This window comes from Rhamphochromis longiceps, linkage group LG17, assembly GCF_057381845.1.
Source record: "Rhamphochromis longiceps isolate RC_006_pf linkage group LG17, R_longiceps_female_GT1.1, whole genome shotgun sequence".
Lineage (NCBI taxonomy): Eukaryota > Metazoa > Chordata > Actinopteri > Cichliformes > Cichlidae > Rhamphochromis > Rhamphochromis longiceps.
In genome coordinates this window covers 32,577,057-32,603,316 of record NC_140573.1, presented here as the reverse complement: position 1 = coordinate 32,603,316, position 26,260 = coordinate 32,577,057, and the positions used below count along the sequence as shown (strand labels likewise).

Genomic DNA, 26,260 nt, shown 5'->3' with positions numbered 1-26,260 from the left:
GTTGCCATCCAGGTGCTGAATTTTACCCTTTCTATTTGTGCCTCTTGCTTATTACCTTGACAGGAAGATATAGTCTTCCTGTTTAGGCAGAGACTTTCTGTGTAATTGTGCACGAAAGGAGATCAGTCTGACTGGGACTGATGTACCAGTGCGGATTAAATGGGAACTGTTTACAACAAAATCCATCAGAGGTCCGTGTGCTATTTAAGGCAGCGACTGTGACTTTGGTAAATGGACATTTGCTGTGAGTTTGAGCGCACATTTTCTGCTTGTGTGGTTTTTAGTTTAAGTTTCACTGCATGTGGATCTGAGTGTTGAGGTACGCTGTTATCACAGTGGTCATAGTATTTGTAGCCCAAGCAGCAGAAGACGTAATGAAGATCCTCCAGTAATTGTTTTCATGAATAATGGATTCTAACTGTAAGTCAGTCGTTAAAAATCCACTGCTTCTTGGACTGATTTAATGCAGCACGAGCTGTCACTCAAGGGACTGCACTGCTTGAAATTATTTAGCTGACTGGTTATAAAAAATTTTATAGTGCTGGCCTGGACATTTAGCACCTCCTTAGGCCAAAGTTGTATTGTTCTAAAGCTATTGTCTCTCATCAGCTGCAACTCTGACTTCTGTAGACATCACCTGTCAGAGGTGCACATGAGAACGCAAATGTCCCACCTACTGTAGTCAGATCAGAGATCTGCCGGTTTTTAAACCGGCGGTTCGACCCTTTGGTCCTCCAGGTTGGATGTCCAAGTATCCTTGGACAAGATGCTGAACCCTAAGTTGCCCTGGATGCATCCTTTGGATTGTAACTGCATGAACACAGAGAGTATTGCTAGGGTCTGCGATTAGAACTACTAGAAGTATTCTGCTTGGCAACGGATCTGTCTAAATAGAGGCAGCAAGAAACACTTTGCACTAGGGAGATGACAGTTTAAAGATTAAAATCTCTGTATTGACTAGGTGGGACATATACGTTCTCATGTGCACCTCTGACAGTGGATTTCTACAGAACGTAGGATAGAAAACAAGTGTTTAAAAGCACTTGTATGTCTCTTGTGTATGAATGAGGATTGTAGTAAGAAAGTGCTATGATTGCTCGAATTGAGTAGAAATGCACTATATAAGTACCAGTTCATTTACCATTTTAAGACATCACAGTTATATAGTTTTATATTATTAGATATATTAAGATATACCAGTGCAGTAACCTGGACAATCTTCCAAAGTTCGCGTGTGAAAATGGCTTAAAATGTTATTCAGTGTTTACTGGGGCACTGCATCACAGATGGAACAAAGTGTCAAGCTGGAGCTCAGGCTCTTCGTTTTCTCTTACTCATGCATGTGTATTTTCATTATACGTGTGTCGTGGGTCTCTGGTAGTGACGGTTGACTTTCAGCTGCGAGTGAGCGGATGCTGTGGTGCGTCACATCACCACCACCACATGTATAAATGAAAGCGGAAGAGGATACTAAGCAATATAGGCCAAAATGCAAGTGGGGTCGACTTCCTGATGACGGTGTCAAATCAGATAATGACACCTGCATGATATCTGCAGTATCAGAGATGCGGTATCCTGTCTCAACATTTGAAAAGTATTCAAAGTAGACACATAAAACTATTGCATTTTTCCTGCAGTCTGGCCAACTTTTGACAGGATGGATTGCAGCGCACCACAGGATGCTGTTGCTTCATTGTGGTGCACTGATGCAACTTCTTTATTGAGTATTTGTCTGTCACGGGGCGAGGTGTGAACAGGAGACGTGTAGGCAAAAAGTGTATCGGTTGGTGAAAGGTTGTGCAGCATCGAAGGAAAAGGACAAAGTCTTTCAGCTTTCACTTCTTGTCGATGAGCAGGCAGAGAGACGGAGGTGCGGTGAGCAGTTGGAGATGTAGAACAACAGTCTCGGGCGGTCATATGACGTTTAGCACACTGACTGAGCCGAGGTTTCAGCGGAGGAGGAAAACAGTGACATGGACTCACGTGGAACTGCTTGCTGTGATGAAGCATTTTATACTGTGCCACAAAAACAACTTTTTCGGCTTATAAATGTATATTTCATGTTTTTCTGCAAAGTGTTTGTCATATTTAGACATTTAACACTGATATAAGGCATGGATACTGATTTTTTTTTTAATTTTATAGAACCTTAAAAAGACTGAGGTCACACTGTGCAGTTGAATGTTTTCTCTGCTAAACCGCTGGTATTTATGTTTCTCAGCGTGTGCTTATTTCCTGTGGGAAGCATGTGCTTGTTTTTCTGTCATCTCCATCACAAGATGCTCCACGAGTCTTCCTGAATCCCAGGAGCTAAAATCAGCTTTGCCTGATGCCCTGCATCTAGGAAACGGCGGTGTGTTTATCGGAAAACAAACGTCTAGCCTTTGTTGAGCTTTTTCTGTCACACATGCTTGTCTTTATCGCCGTCTCTAACTCTACTACTTGTCGAAACGGAGAAACTTGGGGATTCTTGACAGTTCTTTGTGTCTTGGAGGTCTCCGTCTCTGAGTTGAGATTGGATTTTTAAAACTATTGCTTGGTTAGTTTGCTAAATGATCAGAATAAACTTGCTGACATTTATGTAATATATATCCTGAATTACTGGAATGCAAAATGTCGTTCATGCATTATATTCCGTGCGTGTGTTATATAAGAGTATTGAAGGACTGTGGTGATTGAGTTATATGCATGCAAAGGCAAGTACTCTTCTACATAAGAGGCTGTAATCTGGTATCACTGTGTGTCTGTGACTGAGCAACTGCTGACATGTGGCAGAAAGGTGGGAGTAGAATTACACGCACACATACACACATGCAGACACACACACACTAGAACCAATCACATTCACTCACTGGGTGGGCATGGCAACTGGAGATCTGTGGGAGTTGGCATCATCTGGAACTTGTCAGTTTTTAGCGTGGAAATATCTCTGTGTGACGTGAGTATGTCCCCCTTGCCATCCGCACCCACTTGTCACTGCAGTATGCATATGTTAGTGCGATGCACGTGTGTGTTTGTGTTTGCTTGCTTAAGAGTTGAAGGTGTGTGTCTTTCAAATTCCTGGCTTTGGATCCCAAAACAGGATCATATTTGTGTCCAGAGAAATTTGTAGTTACATGGAAGCAGAACGGGAGATGAGAAGGGAGATGGAGCTGGTACTTTGCTTAAGCGTTTGATGAATAGCTAGAGGGGGGTGGAGAGGAAGAAGGTCATCCAGTAGCTAAGGTGCCTTATCAGAGTGTCTGTTGGAAGATGGATGGGAAAGAAGAGGCTCCTGTAGGCGTCCTGGAATGAAAGGAATTCTTGTGATCAGTTTGAACTTGGGTTACTTAAAGCTACAGATCATAATAAGCTCATGTAGTCTTGGTAAGAAAACTAATTGTAAGTTTTGGACTTTGTTTGTATCTCAGTGACTCATGAACTAGACCCGGCAGCTATGACCTAGGAGCGGCCGGATTTCTTGCAATTTAATGTTGCACTTAATTTATGCATCACCCGCTATGATGCTGATTGTGAAGGCACAGACAGGACAGAGCGGCTACATATATGCAGCTCTCCACGCAGGAGGAAACAGCAGACGCAGCGAGAGATCATCGAGTTTATTTCCTTCTTAAAGCATGAAGAGAAAGCATCTTATAAATACACCAGCCGGAGAGTCACACTTGACCTTGTTCACTTGAACGCCGACTGTTATTAATGAATATAAGCCATGGCTATCAGCTCGTTAGAAGTTGAACATTTGGCTGTTACTTTTCCTAACCCTACACTTTACAAATTGGTCGTAGGTGTGAATGTGAGCACGATTGGTGGCCTGTGTCTTTGTGTTAGCCCTGTGATAGACTCGCGACCTGTTCAGGACGTACCCCGCCTCTCGCCCTATGGCAACTGGGATAGTTTCCAGCCCCCCGCCCATGACCCCGAACTGGATAAGCGGAAGAGAGAAACGGGTTGTATGAAAGACCAGAGGCTGAGGGTGGGAGGAGGGGTACGAGTCAAAGTTCAGCCTGATCTTTCACAAGGGATCTTGAAGAGCCGGTTCAGCATTCGACCACCGAAGCAGTGTACTCTACCAAACTGATAGAGGGTGTTGAGCGCACAGGCGGTTTAAAAATATTAAACAGAAAGATTGATAGGTGGAGTTGGAGAACTTTTGGAGGGAAGTGGGTTGGAAGACGGGAGTGGGGGAGGGGATGCTAGACGAATGGGGGTCGAGTTTGAGTAAGTGGAAGGTGATTGTGGAGGGACCCCTGTGAGAAGCTGGAGAAACTGAAAACACGGGGGAGGAAGGAGGGGAAATAGTGGGAGAGAAAAGACAAAGGAAATGAAAGGAGAGGATGATCAAGAAGGGGGAGAGGAACATAGAAACGGAGGATGAATTGAAGAGAGAAGAGGGTGTGTGACCTCAGGCTCGGGCACCATAGACTCTCAAAGACCTTCAACAGCACCACAAGGCGGATTAGCCCCCTTCCCACACAGACACACACACGCATGCTTTGGGGCTTTGCAACTGTCCTTTAAAAATGGTTATTCAATCAATGCCTTAAGATAGAGACTAGTTGCTGAGTCCAGGCAGCTTTTGCAGAAATGGAGATTACGCATCAGTTTGTTGACATCTCTCATATCATTATTTTGTATTACAAATTCACGCTTGCATGATTTTTATTAGCAGAACTATCATGACATTGACAAAATGAGGCTAACAACATATGCTTCAAGGTGTCCGATTTTAGCACGGCAGAGCACTATTGTTGACCCATTTTAATCTGGTGTTGGTCTGAAATACTTCCATGTGCAGGTAAAAGGACAGAGCGAAGAGGACATCGGGCATTTAAAAAGTATTATGTCTGCAAAGCAGTTTCACTAACAGTGCGTTCTCCCTATCTTTATGAACATTGCTAGGCTTCACCTACACAAGCAACTGCCAGGATTTATTTTTTATTAAATGAAAAAAACCTTGTCCAACAAATATTTTGACCTATTTCAAACTCGAATCAGAAATCCTGATTGGACCGTTTCGAAGGTCACATGATGCTCTCGGAAACTATTCCATGCAAATATTTTCAGTTGATGATGTATCAGACAGAGCATAAGTATTTTACAGCGTGATAAAATATCCTTAGATAACTTCAGGGCGGCAGAGCAGAGGTGTAGCGGTTAGATTTTCCAAAGGTTCATATTTCTCTGACAAAACAGCAAACCGCAGCAGTGTCAAGGCCTTGAGCAGAGGCTGCTTCTCCCTGCTGATTGATTCTGGAGTTACTGTAGTAGTCAGCATTGGACAGACACACATTATAAAGGGATAGAAAGTGTGGGTTCACTTCAAGTGTGTTCTTATAAATGTTTTAAACACCAGCTACGGACTCTTTACACAGTTCCCTTTCCTTATTAGCATTAAAGTAGTGCTTATGTGCCTGTTAGGTTTGGTCTGTGCTCTGCATGAGTTTTTGTGTGCATGCAGTTGGGCTGTACTGGTGTGAGCTCATACTGCAGCATGCTTCTGGGGATTGCTAACTTATTCATTTGGCTAGGCTGCAGACGAGCTCGACTGTTTAATTATGGAAACTTGCTGGATGTTTCCTGTGTTTTTGTTGTGATAGATGGATGTCTAAGTTCTTTAAGAGCCACCTTTCTGCAGCACTTTCTGCGTAACAATCAGGGTGGAAAATCACCACCAGCCTCCCTAAAACCACACCTGTGGTTGTGTGTTTATCAGCCGCTAATGGTCATGATATCACGACTCATGAATCTCTTATTCTTTACTAAATCTTATTGTAAAACAGGTGCATGTTGTGTTTCCACTTTGGAATCTATAGCAGTCACTGTGATCAAACAATTTTTTTTTTTGCCTTGTAAACTGCAGGAATGCAGCACATACAAGAGAACTTTAGTATCCTGTGTTACAGTAGGTGAAAACCTGACGCACACTTTTACGTAATAGCAACAAAATCAGCTGGAGCAGCAATCTCTGTGACTGAAAAATGTAGTATGAGGACGTGCGTCAAATATCAGTTCTTGGAAAGGCCATTTGAAGCTGGCCCTAAAAGCAAGTCAATTCCCAGACTTCTTTAAAATGCTCAATTCCAGCTATGAAATGAACATATTTATAGCTAGGTACAAGTACTGGGTTTGGTCTTCATAGCTAATTTTCCACTTGAGAACAATATATGTTATATAAATTCTATTTGGATAATTTTATAGCTTGAAATTAAGGGAGTGGCATTTCTGATTAACAGGCGTAGCCGCTGAGGTGACTCACTGAAGTGGACCTATTGTCTAGGGCCTGACCAGTATGACGGCTCTGGATACTGATATTTTGTGATTTAACAGGCTGATTTTTTTTTTTTTTTTTTTTTTTTGAGAAATAAAAACATAAACAGACATCGTCCCGAAACATTTACGTGTTTATGCCATGCTCGACTCTGCCCTGATCAGTTGCTGGTTGTACTTACGTTGTTAAAATATGTGTTTTGCATTCAGGGATTTTGAAGAGTGTCCTCTGGTGGAAAAACTGCAACAGCAAGACGCATAACATTGCTAAACGGTGGTTTTCCAGTCGCTTCTTTACTTTTTAGATTTTAATGTATTAGTTATTGCAAATGCTGATGCTAATAGGTAATAGTCATAGACAGAAAATGTCTCTTGGCTGATAATATTGGCCCACTGATAAATCGTCAGGCTATATTTTGGCTATGTTTGAGAGTTTACCACCTGCAGTGTTGGTGATTAAACCAAGGACACATTTAGGAGTCTCTGCTTTTTCAAGTACCGTATTTCCCGGACTACAAAGCGCACCTGAATATTAGCCGCACAAGCTAAAATCAGGGGAAAATCCTGTTTTGTACATACATTAGCCGCACCTGACTAAAAGCCGCAGGTGTTTCAATGTTGACTTATCATATGTAAGAGAATATGCACAAAGGGAATTGTCAGGAAAGAGATGGCTGTTTGGAGACACACCCCTTTTATTAATATTTTGAAAAACAAGTTATGGGTACATATTTGCACATGTAGTACATAACAGTAACCTACAGCACACCAGAAAAATAGATTCGGACTACCTTTTAGGCTCAGGTGCAGTGACACGGCTTTAACAAGAAGAAAAGTCAGTCATTCACCATCTTTCTCTTCTTCCTGCGCTCTAAAACCACCAAAGTCCTCTTCTCCAGTGTCGGAAACGAACAGGCTCAGGATGGCTTCGTCATCCACTCTCCGCTTCTCTCCTTCGTTGTCACTTTCAAAACCAAAGAAATCCTCGTTGTCAGTGTCAGAGTCGAACACCCTCAGAAGGGCCGTGGCGGTGTCCTCCTCTCCATCATGCAGCAGTCCAGCCCTTCAAAATCCGTTGGTGATCGTGGATGTTTTCGCACTTTTCCACGCTGTCAGAATCCACCGGTGGAGTTGGGCATAACTTGCTTTTCGCAAGTTTATCGCCGCTCGTCATCCACGCCTCCTGCTGAATGCGTAGCGCTACTTTGAAGTTTGTTTTTCGCGCTACTTCGTACGGCGGACGGACATGTGACTAACATACCACTCTTGAACCCCGATCCTTCCGCCAGGCAACGTAGTGCCGTACAACAGCGGAACAAACAAAACAAATCGTCTTACGATATCACAAAAATCATGGAAAATCCATAGAAAAGCCGCACCTGACTAAAAGCCGCAGGGTTCAAAGCTTGTGCAAAAAGTAGCGGCTTATAGCCCGACAATTACGGTAGTAGGTATCTGTCTGTGTGTTGCATTTTTACAGTCTATAAATGCATTCTTTTAACCAAGCTTGCTAGCATCAGCTAAAAAGTTAGCAAATGCTCTCTGGTTCAAATATGGTTGCTTCAAAAAAACAAGATGGCAGCGACCAAAAATGCTAACTTTGAGGCTTCAGAATACGAGCTCCAGAAATAAAAGGAGGTAAAATTGCAGTGGCCATCTTTTATATACAGTGTTTCAGATATGCAACAGCTCCAAAGCCCAGCCAGCTGGCTTTATAAGGGAAAAAGTGGGAAAAATGCCTAAGCTGATAAAGTTATTTAGCTCTGATGTCAGATAACCTGGGAATGATAGAGGGTGGACATAGAGGAAATCTCACTTTGAATCATTTTGTTACTCATCCTCATTGCATGACTCTGTCTTCCTCTTGCTTTGTTTTTGCCTTGCCTCCATCCATCCCCCGGCGCAGTCATATGTCAGTAACCAGCTGTGAGAGGCAGAGGAAGAGAGGCACAAGCTGGCACTTCCTCATACTGTCTCCATTACCACACACATTAACTTCCGGTTAATGAGCGAGCGTGTACACCAGTTTCACATAATGTAGAGCGGTGCGGTCAGGCTGCGCTGCCTTTCATTAGTATTGATTTCAGTGGAGGGTTGAAGTGTCACTTGGCCTGGATTTCAGGTCATGTTGTGTTATCAGCAAGGAGCGGGGAGTCAGATAGTGCACGCGGAAGGTCACTAAAACAGAGACCTTCCAAGCGTGGGAGTGAAGCATTTTATCACACAAACATAAATCTCACTGGAAAGCTTTAAAGACCCGGATACGTGTGCTAACAGTTTAGTTATGCGAAACAGTCACATTGACTGTGCGCTCAGAATTACTGACCTTTCTCCCTCGCAGTCTGTTTATTTAGAAAAAATGAGAAGCAAGTGTATTAGTGAGCAGACTTTCAGCGTGTGTGTGTGTGTGTGTGTGTGTGTACACAGGGAGACGATGCTCAAGTGTTTGGTAATCTCTTCTAAATAAAGTCATTCTGTAAAATGAAAGGATCTGAGAGCTTTAGCAACTGCTCAAATGGGTGTGTGTCCGTGGTTATGTCACACTGAGTGAAACACAATGCGTGTGTATGTGTGTTTAGTGATTATAGTATGGTTTAATTAGAAGCAGGTTGTATGTATGTGTGTACTGTAGGCTCACAGAAAGACTGTGCTTACAGTGTGTGTGTGTGTGTGTGTGTGTGTGTGTGTAAGTATATTGGGGTTAGTTGGGAACAGTAAATGCATCAGGCAGATGTTAGATGACTTGCACAGTGAGACATGTTTTTCTATTCCCTCTCACACGTTCTTGGTTTTTTCCCCCCTTTTAGCCAAGCGTCGTTGCTCTATGATTAGATTGACTCTTTCTTTCTTTTATCTCCAACCACTCCTGCTCATGCTGTCCTAATCCCACTCCTCTCTGCCTGGTATCAATCTTTCCTTCATGTGTCAACCCTTTAACATTGCTTACTCATCCAGCCCATAATTGATCTATGTGTAATCACAAATTTGAAGATGATTTTTTCAAAGACATCTCTCATCTGTTAGATGTTGCAGATAGTCCAAAAAAAAGGGTTTAGCCAAAGTATGTGTGTTTACAGGCCTGTATACACACACACACACACACACACACACACACACACACACACACACACACTGACGAGCGTAAATGCGAGTGTGTGTACGTCTGATTAGTGAAGAAAAGCGTTTTGGTTTTCCCCTTTCTTATTTTTCCTGCCCAGACGGCCCTAACAATGCTGATATTATGCGAACAATCGCTTCCTGCTAAATCCAAAGCTGCGATTGGCTGACAGCTGCAGATCAGAAGCAGAGGATTGGATCACGTTGTTTTGAGCCTCAAGTGATAAATCTGGGATCAGGTGGACAGTTTCTGAAACTAGTCTGGGGACAGAAGGAAAGACAAAAATGTTGCTATTAAACAGGCTGTTTAATAGCAGCATGAATACTAACTTTTATCTAGTCATCTGGTAGAAATTCAGTGTGTGCTTATGAATTAAACAAATCTGTCTTGTTGCCTACAAAATGTCAGGAGTCTCTGGCTGAAATGAAGCCTTTGGCACTTGAATGATAGGGCGTTATCACCACTGGAATAAAGGAAAAAAACACTTTAAAAAAAGATTTTACTTCTGGTGATATATGAAGACTATTTGGAAAACACAGTCATCAGTCAGTATTAGTAGAATGCACAAAAAGTCATCTCTTGATGTATCTCCATTTCACTTCTTTTCAGTTTTTCATCTACTCACTACATGCATAATTTATTGCATTTGTGTTGATACCAGTGAGTCATTTCTAATGGACTTTTTTTCTCATATGAAGCAAGAGCCTGAAGATTTGTGATTTATGATTTCGGCCTATAAGAATAAATAACTTCATTTAAATGCCTCCCGTTGCTTTTTGTATCTACAGTCTCAAGACTGTTTGGATGGATGGATATATATTTGACCTGACATCAGACACCCTTTCTCAGCATGGTATGGTATAGATTAGATTCTGCTGAGCTTTGGTGGACAGCTGTTGGGGAATTCAGTTATAATCAGATAGTTATTACATGATTTATTAAACTATTATTATTATTATTAATTTAATCCTCTTATTGAAAAACACAAAGCGATCGACCGTTGGCGACAAGGTTGACTGCCCGCTCAATAGACCCGTACATGCCATAAGAAATTGGTACAGGTGATTGCGTAAGTGTGTGCATCCTGACCTGAGTCTAAAAAAGATCTCGACTCTAAGCTGCCTGTCGTCTGCACCAGCGTAAAGTGACCTGGGACACACATCACCGTGTGTGTGCGTGTGAACCTGTTTGTGTGTGTCTTTGCTTTATATTTGTGTTTAGTCTGCTTTTGCTTTTGTCTGTGCCCTGACAATGCACAGACTGTTCTGCTGCGTGTGCAATGCTCAGTCTGTTTTTGCAGAGGAGCTACTGTTTCTGTCTTTGTGTTCACCTTTTATTGTGTGTGTGTGTGTGTGTGTGTGTGTGTGTGTGTTTGAGTTTGAGGAGGGGGCAGCCCTCTGGGTTCATTGTATCCCTCCCAAATTCCCCGCATTCCATTGATAAGATGTCATTCCTTAGTGAAATAGTGTGTGGGGGGTGTGCTTTAAAATATGACACCCCTCCCTCCCCCACAAACCCCAAATAAATGTGGGTGTGTTGGAATATCTTTGGTTCCTGAATCTCTGCTCCATATGGTTTTACTTTTCAGATATCAAAAGTCAATGAAACAATAGAGTACATACAGTGCTGTGTAAAGCCCTCATTTCTTTACATTAGACAGAATTTCTTGTATTGTGCGGTGGTCTTCAGCAATAGTTCCTCTGATTTTCTGACACTGGCTGCTTTTTCACCCATTTTCAGTCCAGTCCTTATACCTGACATTTTTTTTCTTTGTCTGGTCTTTGTTACTAGCAGCCCGTCTCATAAAGACATAATTTGTTCCCATTTTAAAATAATGTTTTTGCACCAACAAGGTGATTCCCAAAGAGCTGGCAGATCAAACCTAGCCTATTTCAACATGCTGTGAGTTTGTCCTTAAAACATTTAAAGAAACTGGAAAAGTAGAGGACAAAAAAACCCTCCGCAATAAATCTACAGTACATGAACATGATCTCAGTCAGTCATAAGAAATCTTTGTGGCTGGTTGGCTGTCAAGAATTCCCTATTTCTTAATTAGGGAAACATGGAGAAAAGGCTGAGGTGTGCCAAACTGCAGAACAACTGGACTGAAAATCAGTGGCAACAGGTCCAGAGCAAGAGGGAGGTACAACAGCGAGTGTCGACACCCAACTGTAAAACACGGTGGAGGCTCTGTCATGGTTTGGGGCTGCATTTCACTCAGCTTGGTCATCAGATTTTGATTCACCATTCAACACCACCGCTTAATTTTTCAGCATGACTATGATCCCGAAAGCATTTCTGGATTGAAGAGCACTCAATGGGACATTATCGGTCATCACTGGTGTCCCCAGAGCCTGGACCTCAATGTTAATGAAGCAGTGTGCGATCATTTTGACAGAGAATGGAACAAGAAGCACTCAACATCCAAAGAAGAGCTGTGAATATTGTACAAGAAGCCTGGAGAACTATTCCTGAACACCACCTAAATTATACTAAGACCTTAAGAGATTTTAGGATGGACTGAAGAATATAGATGGTCATACCAAATATTGACTTTCAAGCTTTTTAGAATTGTTTAAGCTCTGTTTTTACATATTTTTGCACATTTCAATAAATCACTGCACCTGTTACCCCTTTTTCTTTGCAAAATATTAAGAAATCAAAGGGGGCTCAAGAGTTTTGCACAGTACTGATGATCAGAAAATAATAACGGAGTGCAAGTAATCCCAGTTGATGCACAGGATTAAAAGCTTGATTTGGGTTTAACGAGTTCATTTGCTTCTGGAAATAGAATTTAAGAACAGTGAGACAAAAGGAGCAAAGCGTTGTACAATCACACACTGCCTGTGTCTGTGTTTGTCACACTGCTTTTTTTTCTCTCCTCTGCCTCTCTCTCTCTCTCTCTCTCTCTCTCCCATTTTGGGTGTCTCTCTGTCTCTGGCATCGTCTCTCATTGTCTGGTTCTGTCTCTTTTTGTCTCTCCATCCTCCACGACCTTAACTAAAGCCTGTGAGGGGGGAAAAGACGAGAGCGATGGAGACAGAGGGGGGAGCAAAGAGAAGGAGGAGATGGGATTTTTTTCCCCTCATTTTTTTCCCTTTCTGTTCTATAAATAGCAGCAGAGTGTCATCTGCCGAGCCATAACTAGAGCAGAATGAGTGGGGACTGTGTGTCGCTGCTTGTGTCACACTGTTGCGGTTATGTGAATAGGTCTACTTTTTGCGCTTTCCTTACCTAAAAAAGATTTTCCACTTAGAAGTTAAAGTGTTAAAATGTTACAACAGATTTCAGAAGGGATGCTAAGATTATTGAAGTTGTAATTTTTGCCTCCTCTCTATCATAGTTTTCATAACCTCTGACAGTGTAGTATATTTTCATTGGTATTAGCATATTGAACCAGTCAATACTGCCATTGTCTGCCACAAATGGATGACAGACATGTCTGCGAGTTTGAGCTCTAGTTTCGAAGGCCTTAGTTACAGGCCTAGAGACCAGTTAGAGACCAGATCCCGTGGGAACAGCTGGTCAAATGTGTACTCCCTGACCGGCTGGCAAGTGGATGCTGACTGTTACTGGGTGAAGTTGGTTGCAAAGAGGGTGCTGGAACAAAGTCCTCCTTTATCCATTTGCCAGTAGTTTACATGGAAGACACTGTTTTTGTCTGTGAACACTTTCTACAAACAAGTGGGATGCAAACTGGAAAAAGAGAACAAAGTAAATGTAAAAATTGTACCTTTTGAAATTGTTGGTTGCAGCAGTGAAGCGGGACTTTTACTCTGAGGTCAAACGGTCGGTGTTTCTGGTTTGCGTTGCACTTTTGCAAGCTTCAGTACTCGCTTCCAGCAACTCGCCAGCTGGTTGGGGAATGCACATTTTTCCCTTGCAACTGGTGACTGCTAGGGGATCACCAACCAGTCTCTAATCCTATGTGACTGAGGTCTATAGGAAATCTTTAGAGTATTTGTATGATACAGATGTTTATTATAATTCAAGCAAACACTGAAATAAATTATTTTTGCCTTGGCTTTCTCTAGCTCTCTTAAAGCTATCTTATTAAATCTCTATAAAAGCATTTGATGAATTGGTTTCTAATTTAGTTTCAATTTTCATGACCAGTTTGTGGAAAAAGGAAGCACATGTTCGAAATGCAATGTTGAGTGGACACACATAGAAAAATGTACACACAACAACAGACTCCGTGGTCAGTGAGGCAGGAAGTTCTCCTCACCAGATTAGGAGTCAATCCTTCAAAAACCACACTTGCATGATGTAATCACCGCAGCCTGAGATCACATGGATGGTATGCAGCGCTCAGTGTCATTTGAATTGAATGGGAAAGCCCCCTTTGGTCTATTTAATGCCGTGGTCGGGTGCAAGAGTGAGCAGCTGCATGATTTGCAGCCGTCATCTGCCACAGATGATTCCAGCTGTGGTGCTAAAGGACAGTAAAGTTCACCAAATAGCATTGCTTTTTGCTTTTAAAACCCTGCAAGCTGTAAAAAAAAATGCTAACTTTTTTTTTTTGCTAGTGTATGTGCCTGTCTGTATCATATATCAGAGGGTGTTTTTTTTTTTTTTTTTTTTTTTTTTTTTTTTTTTCAGTTTTAAGTCTCATCACAGCTGTAGTCAGGTTGAAGTCATCAAATTCATGATGAAATTGTGGATTCAGGAAACCTCTATCTGATTCATCTGATTGCAGTTTTTATTTCCCCCTCCAGAAACGAGTTGCTGCTGTGAGATAAGGCAGGTCATGGGGGTATTGCCTCATGCTCTTATCACAGAATCAACAGGTCCTATGTTGGATTAAGCAGCCTGTGTCCTTTTGATGTCATTTCAAAGTAATTTCCCATCTTTTGTAAAGCTGGTCTTTTGGTTAAAGCCACAACTAGCAGCTGATCACAGCATGGAAAGAACATAGTAAGTTTAGCAAAGCGCCACAATTTTCACAGAAGTTGGCAACGCGGGGGAAATGGTTTTTTTGAGTCGCCTTACGCTGTTGAAACCTTAAATTAAAGCTAAATTGAATCAAGGATAAACAGTCAGATCTTTTTTTCTAAACACAGATAACTGATCTTAAATATTTCCCCCCTTTTTTAAAAATTGCCAAAGTGGCAATTTTAATGTTATTTTATGGTTAAGGCTCCATTTGACTGCTTTAGCTTAATGGTGTAGTGGTTATTCACAGTGTGGGCTCACTGAGAATAATATGGAGTGCATTGTTAATATACTGGTAACATCTGTGTTTTTGGTACAATGAGTCAGCATGTCTGAAGTGCAAAAGCTCGTTATCCATTCTGTTTTCTAGCATGGATTAGCAACAGGTGTGCAGGACCACTTAACATAGAAGCCCGACTCTCAGGGGCTCATCTCATTGTATGCGCCGGCACCACCACAAAATTAAAAAACAAAAGTGTGCCTCCAGGCTTTTCTTGTTCATGTGTAAAAGCGCACACACAATTACAAGTTATTAAAGCGGGGTTAACAGAGAGGTCAGGTCTGCTTGTTTTCGGTTGTCCTTCCTCCTTGTGCATTAACGAGCTGTGTTGCATCGTCTGTTCATTGTATTAAGTAGGGCTGTTCGATATAATGATATATATCGGATGACGATATAAAAACTTCTATCGTTTCATTTTACGCTATTGTTTGTTTCGTAGTGTCACAAAATAAACTGTTTACGGCAATATTTTTTCATCGTTTTGATGGTCACTGTAGTGGCTATATTCATTTCTTAAAGTTCTCTCTTTCTCTTATATTTAATATAACCATACTACAGACGGACAAGCGCCTGTTTTTATGGGTTGTGGTTAGCAACAACGACGGTAACAGCATCGCGTGTCCGCTTGTTTATGTTCCACATAAACCTTTCACAATAAAGCTCAAGATCCTGTTGAGACTTTTCAAAATAAACCGAATCACGTGAAAGAGCAGATTATTTACGGATGAGAAGTAAAAAGCCGTCAGGTGCTAAAAAATAAACCTTAGAGTCAAACGTTAGAACAGGCTTTTCCCCGCAGCACACTGTGTAATAAATACTCACAAAGAAAACGGCGGCTGTTACAACTTATGTCTAAAAATGTATAGTTTCATGCATCGGTTAAAACACTCGACTTCAGCAACATGACGCGCAGCTGGAAACACTTCCCGCAAGTCGAGCTGCCCGAGATTCACAGAATTTACAGAAAATTGTACATTGTTGTGATTTATATCATTATCGGGACGATAGAATTCTTATATCGGGATATGAAAGTTTGGTCATTTCGCACAGCCCTAGTATTAAGGGTGATAAACGGCTCATTGCTGTCACGCTGACTTTGTACTGTGTTCAAGAGATGCTTAAAAAATGGGCACTGAAAGACATTAATCCCCCCCCTCCCAAAAAAAACCCCAAAAACAAAACCCTAGCATTTGGGTACATATTTTATATCTGCAGTTTAAATGCGTTGCATCTAAAACTGTTGCCTTGTTAACTCATTAATGTCTTAATATTCTTGCTGATTAAAAACCAAAGGCAGTGGGACGAATATAGATTAAAAAAACATATATATGTTTTTATTGGGCAGGAAGTGCAGCAAAACGTCAGTGAATGTAGCACAGAGACAAACAAACTTTAAAATAGGCTGGACATATAACTCGCAAGCCTACACAAGACAGGGCTGAAGGCAAGAGCAAGGGCAGAAAAGGAGCTAGACAATTCAGAGAGACGTTAATGGCTGATGAGCAAACCAGAGCGAGATATTTGCAAAGATAAATGGAGACGGACAGAGAGAGGCCGATAAACCGAGAGATGCAGGCAAAGTCCAAGAGAGGCGAGGCGGCACAAGAGAGGGTGACACAGACAGGGTGAGTGAGCGTAAGACGGAAAGTTAATGGGCAGCTTTAGGAGGTAATGGACTGTAGATCCCCTGCGGTCTGACGGCAGTCCCATTCAACCTGTGTACTTTAGGCATTGTGTGCTCCACTGTATATTCAATTTCCAGATGCTCCCATGCCCACGGGCTTTTGCACAAGAGTGCGGAGCAGCTCTCACAACCATCAAAGGCAGTGCGGCAGTTTAGTTTCAACTGGAAGGAATTATTTGACATGTCAGGTTGAACTTTTGTATATATATATTTTTAATTAACTGGTTTAGTTTTATGGTTTGACGCATAATGAGACGTTTTGAGAAACACACATGAGGATGGCTTTGTAGATCTTGTGCACTCCTGATATTTCTAAATGAAGAAAAGGAGGAAACAGAGATTATGGGTTCATCCGATTCTCATGAGAAGAAGCAGCAACAGGGAGAACTTGATGGTTTGATCCAGGAGTTGAAGCTGTATCACAACTGCTGTACACATTGTAGGATGTCAGTTTGAGCTCTTGTTGGCAGAGTTAGGGCCTATCTGAGGAGGCAGAGAAATGATTACAGAGAGCCGATTGATATAGAGCATTTCCATATAATCGTTCACTCAACATCAATGCAAAGTTTGAGCTATAAGTGCACTTGTTCCCAAAGGCAGTGATCTGATTGGTCAGATCTGTTTATTTGGATCCCAAAAAAATCAGAAAAGTGAAGTTTGATACAAAAAAATTTTCACACGTGAAATATTCGCATTAATTTTTCACTTCAAATTCAAATTCAAATTTTATTTGTCACGTACACAGTCATACACAGTACGATATGTAGTGAAATGCTTGGACAACTGCTCGTGACCTAAAGAAAACAAAAAAGGAAAAGGCTATGAATAAGATAGGAAATAAATATGAAAAATTAAAAAGGGTAAATTTAACTAAGAAGGAATAAAATATAAATTAAGGTTAAAAATGAAATAACTGTACAACACAAATTAGAATGAAGGGTAAATTTAACTGGGAAGGAATAAGATAAAATATATAAATTAAAGTTGAAAATAAAATAACTGTACAACAAAATACACAATACACAATATAGAACTATATAAGAATGTATGAAGAAATCTAAATATAAATAAATATATACACAATAACAGCAGCTGTACAAGTATTAACCGGAAATGAAGAATATAGTGACCAGTGTTGTGCAAAAACAAAGTCCAGAAAGTCCAGTGTGTGTGTAAGAACCGTATGTGTGGGTCAGTACTGTGTGGTGGTGTGATTGAGAGACCGTATCGCCTGCGGGAAGAAGCTCCTCCTCAGTCTCTCTGTGTTGGTCTTCAGGGAGCGGAATCGCTTTCCTGACCTCAGCAGAGAGAACAGTCTGTTGTTGGGATGGCTGAGGTCCTTCACGATCTTCCTGGCCTTGGTCCGGCACCGCCTGCTGTAGATTGAGGCGTGTAAAGGCCTCAGCATGGTGAAAAGCTCAAAGACTAAAGCAGGCTAAGATCTCTTTGTTTACATGGACAAATGGATAGCAACAAGATAAACGAACAGTAAAAAATGTTGGCTTTGCTGTTTTTAAACACGGGTATCCACCCAGAATTTCGCAACCCTGCAACCGTAAATTACTGTACTGCAAACTTGCACCCTGCAGTTGATATTGATAATACCTCAGTGAGCTTCTGTGTGTGTGAGTGTGTGTTTGAAGTGTGGGTGGTCATGCACTTACGCATGCAAAGCCATGTGGCTTTATTTGCAGAAGAACAGGTTAGGGTGTTTATGTATCTTCAAATGCTGGCCAAGAAGAGCTTGTGCTTTTTAGCATTCTAAATATTAAAGCTACGTTTTTACTGACTATGTATAGTAGAAAGGAGCCTTTCTTTACACATAAATCACAATTAGCAGTTCGTTAGAAGTGGGAGCAACTATGCATGACATGTCTCTGCTGCTGAACTCATTCTTTATATGACCAAGCAAACCCGATAATAAAGAGGCGCACACACGCACTCAGACAAACACGCTGCATCCTTAAGTTGCAGGTGGGACTGAAACCACAGCAGTCTACAGCATATCCGCACTCTGTGGTTACTGCTCGTACACATAACCGCTTTGCACAGTTCTATTTCTATATGTTAGAAAACAAATTCAGATATTGTGGTCAGCCACCAGCAGCCTGCTACCTGTGCATATTCATCTCTGTAGTAACCCATCAAACATGTCAACTGCCGGAGTTGCTGCATATTTCACCTGACAGGGAAGCAGCTGGTCCCTGCGTAGACATGTGAAAAACAAGAGTTTTTGCAGGACTGTCCCGTCTTCAGTGACCCGAATGCCTGCAAACCTCCTCGGCCTGAAGCAATGTTGTAAAGCAGAGTGGACCAAAACTCCTCCACAGCAATGTGAGACTGATGAAGTCTCACAGAAAACAATTACTTGCTGCTAAAGATCATTCTACAAGCTGTTGAATCACTGGGATACTTAGTTTGTCACAGCACTGCATGTATCCTATTTTTATTAATTTAACTTAAACTATATGTTGAGGACACGTAACCAAAAATAAATATTAGTAATTGTTGCTTTGTCTCATTATTCTAATGGAATTCCTTCTTCAGATTAACTATATCCTGATACAACAGCATGCAGAGATCATTTGGCATTTAATTTCCCCACTCAGTGCAATTAAACTTGCAGCAGAGAGCTTTGTTTTGGGGCGACTTGAGAAGTATCTTCCAGCACATTTTAGGGGGGATTTAACAGTAAAACTCTTTTTTTGTTGAAACAGCAAATCTACTGTGACTGCAGTGGTGGGGAATGTCCTTAATTAGCCCAAACATTAACTGTGTTTCAGCTCACTAGCTTAAAGTGAGCAAAAAAAGGGGGAAAACTGGGTCAGAAAGAGAGGAACAAGGAAGCGCACAGTGACAGTACGTGTTAAGCTATCAGCATTAAAGCGTAATTACAAAGAAAAAAAATCACCTGTGTCATATCACTCACTGATTTTTATCTTTACTTCACCAGAAACGCATCTGTAAGGTTTGATTAACAGCCATATGTGCGTCTTGTTTGTCAGCGCGTGGGGAAGGAGCACGTAACAGGTCATCATGGGAAGGGCCGCGAGCCAAGGCAAACAGTATCACAGTGTACTCTGTTGTCACCCACTCTGTCTCGACATGTCTGCTTTACTGCGTTCACCTGGTATTTTGGATCCAGGATGTTTTCTGTCATGATTTCCATCTCTTGCTTTATAACTGATTTTTGTCCCCTTTCAATTTCTTTTTTTTTTCCTTCTTTAACCAGAACAGGTCCTGCCAGCAAACGTTTCTCCCATGTCAACCAAACATAATGAATGATTGTTTCTTTTTTTTTCAATAGCATGAATAATACTACGCACAAACACACACCTGCTTTTGTTCGGGGTTTCCTGCAAGTAGTAGATCATAACTGAATGCCATTTAGGAGCCGAATGTTGGGTGTTTTGATATTTTGAAATGTTTTTGCTCCTCATGAATTTGAGGGGAACGCATGTTGCCGACTTATCTCCTTGTCTTTATGTTTAAGCTACTAAGTGACTTTGGTGTCATTTGGGAAGTCGGGAAGCTCTGCTGGCTGTTTTTCAGTATATTTTGAATTAATTATTGGAGAAATGACCTGCAGATGAATCGGGAATGCCCACTACTCTAAATTGCCTAAAAAGACAACAACAAAAGTTTCGTTATATCATTTGAGTGTTTCATTAATCAGGCAGATTTATTCTTGACAAAGCTCCTGTCATGTTGTCTTCTATGTTGGCTGTCTGCCCTTTCTCACAGACTCAGATGTGAGTCAGGTACATACACCTGTCTGAGGGTGGGGGTATGTGCAGGTCTTAAAAACAACAGACATTTTGCACAATACTTCAACTCCTTTTTTTGCCTTTAAACTTTTCCTCTCTCGTACTTTTGGCCTCCCATTCCATCCATCCCACAGATGACCACGTTTTGACCCTGGTATTTTCTCAGTCTGGTGCACAATCATTCGTCCTTCTCCCCATTCTTCCCGTCCCACTCTTCTCTGTCTCTCTGCCATGAACCGATTTCTCTCTCACTCCACACCTCTGTCTTTCTCTCCTGGATTTTAACCACTCGCTGCTCTCCTTTTATGTCTCTCTGCCCCCCTCCCTCAATCCTTCCCCTCTTCCTCCAGCTGTCGACCCTCAGTGTTATGCTGTTGTCTTTGAACTTCCATGTTGCTATCATTTTGCTCCCTCTCTCTCTATCTCTCTGCCTATAAATAGCAGTCTCGTGGGCTGGAGGTGTTAGCAGCAGCAACAGCAGCGCATGATTCATATTTTCAGCTCTGCCTTTTTTATTTACCTTCAGCAGTAGACTCCTCACTGGCTCCTTCTCGTCTTCTATTTTTCCGCACTCCTCCTCGTTTCTTTACACATGAATGCATCTGGATCACGTTCAAATTGCTCTCACCCTGGTAAACTGTGCGAGCGTTTGTGCTTATGTGTGTGTTTTCCGTGAATACAGGTCTTGAACAATCATGCCCCCCATTCATCAGTCAGTCTCCCCTTTAAACTATGGCGTGACCTTCAACTCCTTAGTGCTCAAACTTGGAAGTGGCTGCTTTTGTTGTCGGGAAGCTGGATTTATGAATGTTTTAGAATGCGCAAACAAGTCAAATTTTAGGCATGGAGTGAGACAGACTCTGTTTACATCTGAGGAAAGTTTGTTTCCTTCACCTTCCAAAGAAAGCAAACACCGATATATAGCAGAACAGTAGGTCACTGAAAACCAATTCATAAGGTGATGTGTGCTGCAGAGTTAGGTCCATTAGTACCAGCTGATGCAACAGGAGGGTAAATGGCAGTACAGCACTGAAAAAGTTAGGAAACACCCTTCATTTCTTCTTATTTTGCTTCCAAGGAGCCAGACTTTCCTTTAAATTTTTTTAAGTGGTCTTGAGTGAAGGTTCTCCAGGCCTTTTGAAGGTCTTTCAAAGTTTTTCTTTGTACATTTGCCACTTTTTCAACCACTCTCAGTACACTGTTTGTGTACTGAGAGTGACCTATGACCTATGAATCATTCCGGCCTAAAAAGGTCTCCTTACTCAAGAGATGAACCAGTGTTGTTTCTACATATAACAGACAACTTATCAAAGAACCGATTCAGTTGTTGAAGCTTCATCAGAAATGGTCTCATTGCAAGCGTGATGGTCAAGAAGTCATGCCTAAGGAAGGGAAATGTGGAGAAAAGGCTGAGGTATGCCGAATTACACAAGAACTGCACTGATAATCAGTGGCAAAAGGGCTTATGAAGTTATGATTCAGAATTTGACATTTTTGGTTAAATTTTGGTAAATATGTACGGAGGAGTGACGAGAGATATAACAGTTAGCATCCAAGCAGCCATCTGAAAAACACACTGGAGGCTCTATCATGGTTTGGGACTACATTTCAGTGTTGTTAAGGGTCTTGTCAAAATTGATGAAAAGCATCAGATCTTGATCTGCTGTGCAATACTGTCTGGAAAGCACGACACTGATCTCAAACACACTACCAGTAAGTTTCAAGCTTGTTAAAATTGTACAAGTCCTGTTTTAGTCTTATGTGCTGCATTTCCATGTATGGTTGCACGCTTTAATAAATCGCTGCATGTATTTTCAATTCTCCCAGCGAAATATAAAGAAATGAGGAATAACTCAAGACTTTTGCTTGGCATTTTTTTTAATACCTAAAATAAGTCTAAGAAGCTTACATCTCCAGATGTACTCTGTGATCACAGTTCATCAGTGAGCGTCAGCTGGCTCATGGGAAACTTTTTCTGAAAAGGATGGAGTTTAAAATATTAAAAACAGATTTCTGTCACATCTTGACTAACAGCCTGAGAAATTACATGTGAAAACAGAGAAGATGAGCCACAGTAATACTGTTGGATTGCCTGAACAGGCAGCTGCTCTGTTCTTTAGAGCAGTAGTGTTTTTAAAACCAGCCTTTGGATATGTAAACCAAAGAGCATCTCTGGTACTCTGCCGTGATAGAAGACTCTTGTCCATTTTTGGTCATTTTGGGCCACAACCAACACTTATCAATCAATTTATGCTGCTTTTATGCCACCGATTAAATGCTTTGAGATTTTATTTGAATAATTTATGAAAGCCAGTGGGAAAGGCCTGTGCTAATCAATTATGCGTTTATGTAACTGCAGTTCATACATTGCACTACACATACACTAACTGATGATTATTGTAATCATACTTTCATATAAAAAAAACCCCCAAAACATAACCCCCCCACCCAACATGGCACACACAAAGAGCTACACACTTAAACACATGTACAAACTAGAGATGGACCGATCCGATATTACGTATCGGTATCGGTCCGATACTGACCTAAATTACTGGATCGGATATCGGAGAAAAATAAAAAATGTAATCCGATCCATTAAATATCACGAAAGCACCTCACAAAACTTGCAACACGCCGTAACTCGCCTCAGAACGTTAGCACGTCGGAGCAGTATGCATCATGTGATAGAGCGGCTGTGGCATGCGGGACCTGTCGGTGGTCTGGATAGCATGTGGAGCTTCGCTAGCTACCCGGCATTTCATCTCCGACAAAGTTATCCCCGAGAGAAGTAAAGCAAGTGTGTAAGTCCATCTCTGAATGTTTGTAAAGCATTCCCACGTTAAGCTTAACGAGCGACTGCCTCTTCTTGCTGCTACTTCAATCGTGAAACTGCTTAAATGATCAGCTGATCGGCTTTTCTGTTGCGAGTCCGTCTCTCATTTGTTTTTGGCCCACTTTGCGCCAGAAAGAGCAAACCAGCGGCTGAACAACAGCAGCATGTTTAAGCTTGATAAGCTGTTGTTACAATTTATTTAAATATTACTTTCTACGCCAGGATCTTTTTCTACGTAGCTGACGGCTGGTAACTGTGCAGGGGCGGATCTAGCAAAGTTTAGCCAGGGGGGCCGATAGGGCATTAACTGGGAAAAGGGGGCACAAAGACATACTTTTCTTTCTTATTCTCATTTAAAATGTCGAGCTTTTAATAAATAATTATCTGACACCCAAAGTTTTAATTTGATGTAAAATGAATAGAAGTCAATTACTGTATATAGTGATTAAGTCTAATATATATATATACCCTAGTAAGCTATAGTACTTTTTCCTTTGGGAAGGTACCATCTGTGCAGTCTGCAATTTTGTTGAAGAAAGATGTTGAATCTATTTAATATTTCTTGAAAAATAATTGATTTCTGTGCATTTTTTTTCACACTGCATCAAATTAAGGTTGATTACGTCGATTAAGCATCATGAGGTGGAGCGTGAGGGGTGGTTCCCTATTTTTTATTTATTTATTTTTGTTGTTGCTGGGAGTTGGAACCCTATTAGTTAGGTTGCTTAATATTTACGCTAAGTACTCTTTAAAATACCAGAATAGGGAGGATGGTGTAGGTCTAAGTTTATTAGATTGATCAGTATTGCTGAACTATGAAATATTTTTTTTGTATACAGGTATAACAGAATAGCTTTAGTGTAGTTGTTGTTTTAAACTTGAGTATGAACTTGCAGACTTGCAAAATGCAGCAAGATATTTAAAAAACAGTTTTGTTGATTAAAAAACACTATATCGGATTCATATCGGTATCGGCAGATATCCAAATTTATGATATCGGTATCGGTATCGGACATAAAAAAGTGGTATCGTGCCATCTCTAGTACAAACAGAGAGCACAATATGAGCATTCACACTCTGGCATGCTTGCAAACACACACATGCACCTACTCAAGGAGATAGATTGAGGGTCCCATTGAGCACAGAGGCCCGGGGTCAGATTTTAGGGTCAGCGTTTGGGTCACTTGACGTGTCTGTCGGGGGAGACTTTCAGAGTGATGAAGGACTGGCAGAGCCAGAAGACAAACACAGAGGAAAACGCAAAGAGCGTGAATCATATTTGACGATCTGTGCTGACTGTGAGCGCGCGCATGCCGATCCCTCATCAATTATCCTCATCACCATCTGACTCCGGAGTGGTTCGGGAAATGGTTTGGTTTTCAGTGACAGATGAGTCTGTGTTTTTGTGTTCGCTAATCCACGCTAGTCTGCTTCATCATTTGCATGTTCTGTTAAAACGGTTGATTCTCCGTGTTTTTGTGCATGTCCTGCTTCTGCTTTCTCATCTGCCTTTTTCTGTTTTAACAACACCATCTCTTCCTTCAGAGAGATTATGCATTCGGCTCATTCCCACAACACAAACCCGCCTGTTGGGATCGCCACCAGTGACGCCTATTGGGTAGATGCCTTGTGTATGATTGATACTAAATAAATAACTGACTGTTGATAAGCTCTCTTTCAGACATGTGAAGACCTGTCAGACACGTGTGCATTTGCACCTCAGGTTCTTCAGCGTTTGAAGAAGTATTTTTATGCTTATTGAAATAAACCTAGGTAATAACTATGTACCGTACAGAGTTTCAATAGCAGCTGTCAATAAATTATGTCAACACAGTAGGGGAAGGTTTAATGGTACAAGATTTATGCAGTTTGCTCATACTCCTCTGCATTGTTCATCGATCAAGTTTGCAGTCAACAAGTAATACTGCCACATGAAACCTGTGACTAATGTTGTTATCTAATGTAACTAGGAAGTTTTGCTTGGGCCCAGCTCTTCAGGTTTGGGGGTATGGTTCCCTCTACAGTCGCAGAAATAAGCTTTGAGTAGTAAAAATATCCTAAGAAGAAGCTTGAAATGTTCTAGATATCGCAATGTGTGGCACGTGTCGCTCCTCGGGTGGGACAGTGCGGCCGGACGAGGTTTTGCATTCCCTGCTCAGCGGGGGAACCATGACAGTAATGTTTCCAGATGGCGGGGGTTCAAGCAGCAAAGTAGGCCCACAAGTTTAATCCCCCGTACCCGTGATACACTAAGAGATCTGTTTATGGATGTCAGTATCTCTAGTCTGACATGATATTTTCACAAATGCCAGTTAAGTTCTTCATACAGTGAGACCATGTCTGAACATGTCTGAGACAAATGCGTGGGTGTTGGTCGGGTTTTTATCAGAAAAATTAATGATTTACTCTGGATTGCATGCCGCAACATTCACGAACAGCGATGCTGCTCCACGTGTCGGCACGGCACTTGTTACAGGCAGGTGTGGGGAGTCGTTTTGAAGTTGTGGTTCCGATGGATCGTGTCTTGGCGCACACGTTTCCCTTCACCGGTCACCAGTCATCACATAAAGGGTCATATGTGTCGAAAAGCTGCTTGAACAGACAGCTTGTTATGGCCAAGCTGTCTTATCACAAACCAAATGGATTTATCAATGCAAACATTCTGGCTGTGCAGCACTTCCTTCAGCGTGCATCCATACATGTTATGTGTGCGCTGCACTGTGTATGAATTCATGTTTGGCTCTTGCTCTGTTTTTGCCCGACTGAAACTTTCTTACCTACTTTTGTCTCCTCTCTGACTTCAACCCTGTTTTTCTGACCTCTATTAAACCTCCAGCAGCTGATGTAACGTGTGTGTATGTGCGCACGCGCTCATGCTCTTTTGTTTTTATCTCAGCCAGCGAGTCTAGAAGAGGGATTTCTGTTGGCAGCGCGCTCCTATTGCTTTTCTGCTCATTCAGTTCGAGTATACGTAATCTAAATGGACAAAAAAATGCATATGTGATTAAAATACAGCAAAACATTTGTTTCCAATTTGCATGTTTTATATATGTATCTGGTCATTTTCACTTTATGTACGTAATTTACTTAATATTCTGTTACACTGTTAAGATTTTTATGATATATACTTTTACTTTTTACCACATTGTCATATATAATGAGTCTAATAAGCAGCACTTGGGTTTTCTTTAAATTCTTACAGTTATTTATGGCAGCCCATTCTTACATACCCCACCTGTTAAAGTAGTTAAAAGGACCAGGAAATAATGAGTTATACTCCTGCATACTGCTAGCCAATGAGTTCATAGCTGGCCAAGAAACAAAATGCAGTTGTTCAAATGCATTTTGCAAAGTCTTTCCAAGATATGGTCTC

At 41.4% G+C, this 26,260-nt stretch overlaps 1 protein-coding gene across 9 annotated transcripts in view; it reads left to right on the top strand.

Moving 5' to 3' along the window:
- wnk1b (WNK lysine deficient protein kinase 1b) overlaps positions 1-26,260 on the top strand; it is a 98,503-nt gene that overhangs the window by 5,254 nt on the left and 66,989 nt on the right. The gene's annotated exons all lie outside the window — the stretch shown is intronic.